Genomic DNA, 6,667 nt, shown 5'->3' with positions numbered 1-6,667 from the left:
CGAAATGGGAAAAGGATGGGGGCAGAGACCAGTGAGAAGACTCTTGCACCAGTCCAGGTGGGAGGGAGGATACGAGTTAGGGTTAGAGAGAAAGGTGATGGCTCTCAGGACTGCGGTCAAAGCGTTTGGTGAAGGGGGTGGTGTCCAACTGAGGGATACGAGAGAGGAAACATTTGGTTTGAAAGTAGGCAGGCCCCGTAAGTTCAGTTTCAGAGATATTGAGCTAGAAGTGTCTATAGGATATCTGTCTAGAAATGTACAGTAGACAATGAAATATTTAGTTTGAAGCTCAGGAGGGATCATGTTTCTCTGGACAAGATCTTGAGTCTTTCACTAGCTGCTCTCTGTGGCCGCAGCATCCTCTATGGGGTCTTCAAGAGAGAAACACTGAAAGAGCAAACAGCACGTGGAAAAGCAATCCTAGGTAGCATTGGCTACAACTTACTTTGTAATCTCTCTGTTCCTATCACTAAAGATACATTTCCTATTTCTAGAGGCTTATGTGACTTTGAAGACTTACCAGTTTTACTACCCAGCAGTCAATGTGCTCACAATAAAATGCTCATAGGGGCCAATACCATGACATGTGCTTTTGAGAAAAGAAAAGCTTTATTACAAGTCAACTGGCAAGGAGACAGGAGCAAACACTCAAATCTGTCTGGATCTGGAGGTTGGGCCAGATTTTATAAGCATGATCTGATAAGGGTCATAAGACATGATCTGACTGGGTCTTGCAGTAAGGTGGTATTGGTTGGCATGATCTGATTGGATCCTGCCATGGGTTGATACCACAACTTGATCTAATAGGATTGTGCCATGCTGTGTTGGTTGCAGACTTGGTTCATCTGGGCATGCTCATGTTAGGTGACCTTCAACCTAGGAGTCCTTGACAACTGATTACTGATTTAACAACTCACAACTTTGTTATATAAAAGTTGAACCAGCTTGGTCTGATGCAATTAGTTTTAGTGTTATGGAGGAATTTTGGGTGGGGGCAGGGGGAGAGAATGTGGGGGGGAGGAAGGAAAGGGAAAGGCAAAGGGGAAGGGAGGGGAAGGGGGAGGAGGAGGGCAAGGGAGGGAAGGAGGGGGCAAGGGAGGCAGATCCTAAAGCAGTCCTTCCATTCTTTTCTCATTATGGCAAAGAAAAAATGATACTATTTGAATGACACACTGGGGCAAACTTGAGGGGATTTGAGGGCATCTATAATATGATTTGATGAGAAAATGATATTTTTTATATATAATCATATTTTTTAAAAGTACTAGGGATTCAATATCAGTAAACTAAATTTGCATGTAAGTAAAATACCTTCAAAATTTGAGTCTTGAGTTTGCATCCACAAATATGAATTTTGTTTGACACTCCTAATTAAACTTTTTAAATGATAAGCTCTTCAAATTTTTGTTACTATCAGTGAGAAACGTGTTCACACAATTTTAAAAGTTTTTAAAAGTGTTTTTACAATCACCTGAAAATTTACAATTGAACTTAAAGAATCTAATATCTTTTCTTTCAGCAACAAATGTAATTTTGATATTTCTTGTGATAATGCCAGTCGGTTTCAAATCCAGTCAAACTTTTTCAGAATAAGTATTTCAAAATAATGCTGAAACTCTGGGGAGCCCAGCACTTGCACTAAAGACCCATCAGTGTAGCTGGAGTAGATGCTACTAAAAGTGCCCAGAGAGGCGTCTGCAGGATCCCTGCCCCATCTCCTCCTCCCTTCCCTCCTCTCCCTTCCCTTCTTTGCTCTGTGCTGCACGGTTTCCATACTCAAATGGTTGGTAAGCACCCACCGATTGGCCTGGGCAGCCCTGAGGTAGAAATAGATCCATGGCCTTGCCAGGCTTCTTGCTGCAAATGAGTGAGTATTGGATGGCTTTTACCATGCCACCTGGAGGACTGTGGACATGCCAGCTGACCCCACTTGATTGCCTTCTGAAAAGTCTGGGTGGAGGCTACTTTGGGCTAGAGGAGCATCTCTTTTATCCACAATCCCCAAACTACTTGTATGAACTGAGAAAATCAGTATTAGACTGCACACCTGTAGTCTGTCCAGGGCATGAGAAGTGGGAAACTGCTCTAGAGCATGCATCAGGATCACCTGGAGGGCTTGTTAAGGCACAAATTGCTGGATTCCATCCCTCCAGGTCTACCCCTCTTTCTAATTTGTATTTCTAACAGGTTCCCAGGTGATCCTGTCGGTCCAGAACCACAGTTGGAGAACCACTGCCGTGTAGATTAAATAGTGTTTTCCAAATACTACATTTAAGGCAGCTCCATTTTCCTCTTTTTTTAGACAGCAGGATTTATTGAGAGGACAGAAAAGCTCCCACAGTGGGAGGGAACCTGAGGGGGCTGCCCTGCAGCTCCATTTTCACTGTCTTATTATCTTGGTTTATTTTTCTTAAGAGCACTTGACATTATATATTTGTATCTGCTTATTGCTTGTCCTTGGTAAGGTCCAGGAAAACAGAAACTTTGTTTTGCTCGCTGTTGTAGTTCCATCTTCTGGGACAGTGCCTGGAATATAGTAGCAGCGAAAAGGCATTTGTTCCTTGAATGAACATGCCTTTTGGAAGGCATCAGCCAACCCTGAAACTATGAGAGTGAAAAAGCCCACTGAGTAGCAGAAGAGTAAAAAGAAGAGCTAAAGATAGACCCTCTATTAAATGTACATGGGCATTAACAGAATAACAAAAATAGGAAACAGAGCAGAAAGTTAGGAGCCATGCTCGGTACAGCATCATCATAGAAACCCACAGAGAAGTTCAGAAAGGATGGAACACCAACATTACAAAGCAGAGATCATCTTTGATGAAAAGATGGAAAAGTCTGTAAAACTTATTAATTAGAAGATTATCACTGATGATTTTGGTAAAGGTAACAAGATGTTCTGAGCAGCAGGCCGATTGCTTTGAACTAAGTAGTGACTGGTGGATAAAAAAGTGGAAAACCAAGTGTAGACTGCTTATTTAAGGATTTGGCCTCAAAGGAAAGACTGGAGAGGGCTGTGGATGAGAGAGTGTTTGTTTCTCCTTTGCTCTATCCATCTCCCCCTCTCTGTGTGGCTGTATTGTGTATGTGTAAGATGATAAAGATCAGAGCATAATTTTATGTTACAGGAAAGGAGTCTGTAAGAGAGACTGAATATATAGGATTGTGTAATCATAATCTATCCTGGAGGAACTGGGGGATAGAAGGAAGGGTAGGATGGATGATCCCCTCACCCAGTGAGACAAAAAGGAAAGACACGGGTGGGGTTAGTTTGGAGACCTGGGCTTGAAGTTGAGGCGGTTCATGTATGAGAACTTCCATTTTCTCTGGGGTGTGGAGCAAAGTCATTTTCTAGTGGTGGGTCAGTAATGGGGTAAGAAGTGTAAGAGCAATGGCAAGGGCATGGAGTCATTGCTGTGGGAAATGGACTTGAATAATGACATCAGAAGGACCCAAATGGGGCATAAGTTAGGAGGCAGGCATAAGTTGAATTGTTCCTATCATGTGCTTCTAATCACCACTCCCTCTATCTTCAAAAGGTTCTCTCATCCTGCCATAAGGCTCCAGAAGCTTTAAAAACAGACACACTTTTTTGGGTTTTGTTTTTTTTTGAAAGCAGGATTTATTAAGAGGACAGAAAAGCTCCCACAGTGGGAGGAGACCCGAAGGAGTTGCCCTGAAAACAGACACAAGTCTTTACTGGCTGTTTTCTAAGGCAGGAATGCTGGTGGGAACAGCTGCAATTAAAACACTCCCAGATGCAAGCAGGGATGGGAGGAGGCCATGTGGAGGCAGCTAATTACAAGAAAAGTGGGTTCTGGTCATCCTAAGGCAGCAGGGTAGAAAACACATTGGTTTGACCCACAGAGATTGCTAATCTTGGTTAATTAATTGGAGGACTCCAAGGAATAAATTTGACAAACAGCCTACTATGTATTTTTGATTTGCACAACAAAAACAAACTAACAAAACACAGCCCTAGGTCTGGAAATAGAGTCCTCTCATGAGTGAGAGAGCTGACTTGTCAATCTATTTCCAGTGCTAAATCAGATCCCAGATCCAGAGCATTCTGAGCATAGCCCAAATATTTTTGAAGAGGTATGCTGTGGAAATACCATCCCTAAGACTACACACAAACTTTCATCTCAACCTTCCCCCCACAAGCCTTGTGATCCCTTATTCAGAGATAACTGCTCCAGAAAAAAGGAAACACTCAAACTTTTAGTGACTATCACTTACTAATCCCAAACTAACACTAATTTCTGGGACCCAAAATGTTACTATTTGCCATCAACATTTTTAGTTTATAGATGTTAGGTGGTAAATGAACTGAATTCTGAATCCTGGCCCAAGTTCACCTTTGGGCAAGGCTAGTGGAACTGTGAATTTACTCCACGGTTATGGACCCCCGCTGCCAAGTGACTAGCTGGAATCTTAGCAACTGACAGAATTCCTGCACTGGCACATTCTTTAGACCTCGTCTTATGTAAGGTCCTCAGCACAACCCCAAAAGGCAAATGTTATTTCTATTTTAGAGATGAGGAAGCTGAGATTCAATAGTCACCATCAAAGGAGAGAAAGATGCTGCTGTGATGGCTCCCACCTCATTTCCACTCACTTCACAGAAGACTGATGGGTCCTGATTATTGTAAACCCAATCAAGTGGTGACTACAAGGGTAGCTATTCTTCCTAATGGAGTCTCCACAGTGAAGCAACTTCAAGCAGTCTGACACTTGGTTTGCACTCACTGAACTGGGATTTAGCTCTGAAATATCTTTTTAAAAATCTTTTTAAAAATATCATGCACCAATAATGTTTTAATTCAATCATACATTTTGTTTTTGTTGTCTACCACTCATATCCTTGTTCATGTCTTTATCAGTTTCTTCCATTTAAAATGGAGATCGTAAGTGTAACTTTCTCAGTTACTGGGAAGAGAATTGGATGATACATGTAAAGAGCACATAGTAAGTGCTCTCCATATCTGTTAATTATATCAGATAATTGGGATGAAAATCTGGGATACTTTTTTTGATTCATTGATCATTTTGCAAGAGTCATTCTCAAATCATTTAGGGAAATGATAAACTTTTGGAATCCTTGCATGTCTGAAAATGGTTTTACTCCACCCTCCTCCCATCACACTTTAATGCTTATTTGCCTAGGTAAAGGATTCCAGCTTCAGCTTTGAAGATATTGCCACTAAGAAATCCAATGGCAAACTAATTTCCATTAGTTTTATAGGTAACATCTCTACATAAAATCTCTAGATTCCCTTTCTCCCAGGCTTTGTCTAGGATAGGATGTTTTTCATTAGTTGTTCTAAGGACTCAGATGGACCCTTTTAATCTGAAGACTTGTGTTTTTATTGAAATCTGGGACATTTTCTTCTTTTTCAACCTCCTGATACTCACCACCACTCTTTCTGTTGTTTCAGTAACTTTTGTCATTTAAACGTTGCAATGTCTGGACCGATTTTCCATGTCTTATAATTTTACTTTTTGCTCATTTGCTGCTCAGCCCTGCCTATCTGGCTATAAACCAGCCCACAAATCTTGTATATTTTCTCTTTCAGGGATTCCTCAATATTCCTGGCTCATTGATGGAGTATTTTTGTCCCTTGGGTTTTCAAAGAAATTTTTATTATGTCATGGGATTTTAGGCAGAAGATAAGGTCGATGTGTATGATTAGGTCTCTTTCTTGATTCAAATTCTTTGGTTATTATTTTTTTAGGTTGTGAATTTTAAGGTAAAAGTATTTATAATAGGCCTTTCTATTCTATAGACCTTAAACAACCATTTTCTGGTTTTCAAGCACTTAGAAATCTGGCTCATTCTACTGAGCCAACAAACACGTCCAAATGCAACCTCGGCTTTTGTCTCTAAACTCTTTCATCTCCAGCGGCGCCTGGAACGTCTACTCGTTCAAACGTCCTCCCCATCCTGCCCATTCCTCTCTTCCGGGAGCCAAAGCTGCATCCAGCTCCGCGGTGATTCTCAGCCTTAAGAATCAGAACTGTCAAGCCGGGCTCGGTGGCTCAGCCTGTAATCCCGCGCCTTTGGGAGGCTGAGGTGAGCGGATTGCCTGAGTCGCAGGTTCGAGACCCGCCTGGGCAGCGAGACCTCATCTCTACAATAAATCAAAAAATCAGCCGGGCGTGGTAGCGCATGCCTGTAATTCCGGCTACTCGGAAGGCTGAGGCGGAAGGATCGCCGGAGGCCAGCAGGTCGAGGCTGCGGTGGCCGGGAGCGGCCACTGCACTCCAGTCTGGGCGACAGAGTGAGACTCCAACTCAAAAAAAAAAAAAAAAAATCAGAACTGTGTAATTTTCCCCCAAATAAACCTAGACTTACTGAACGAGAATCTCTGCTGATTAGACACGGGCATCTTTTTTCCTCTTTTAATAGCTCCACAGGTGGTTCTGGGCACGCCCGGGTGGAGACCAACGAGCCTCCTTCCCTCCCCGCCGCCCGGCCCCGCCCCCGACCCCCGCGGCGGGCCGCGGCCTCATCTCGCGTCCTGGAACCACGTCGGAAGAGACGGGTGCGGCCCATCCCGCAAGAAGGTCCACCTTCTCGGGAGCTGGGCCAAGCGGCCGGGCGCTTGGGGCGGACCCCACATCCGACCCGCCAGCGGCAAGGCCAGCCAACGGTCCGGCGTGCCGC

This window comes from Carlito syrichta, unplaced genomic scaffold, assembly GCF_000164805.1.
Source record: "Carlito syrichta isolate Samal-C Ts95f unplaced genomic scaffold, Tarsius_syrichta-2.0.1 Scaffold234693, whole genome shotgun sequence".
In the NCBI taxonomy this organism is placed as follows: Eukaryota; Metazoa; Chordata; class Mammalia; order Primates; family Tarsiidae; genus Carlito; species Carlito syrichta.
This window is presented reverse-complemented; position numbering follows the sequence as displayed.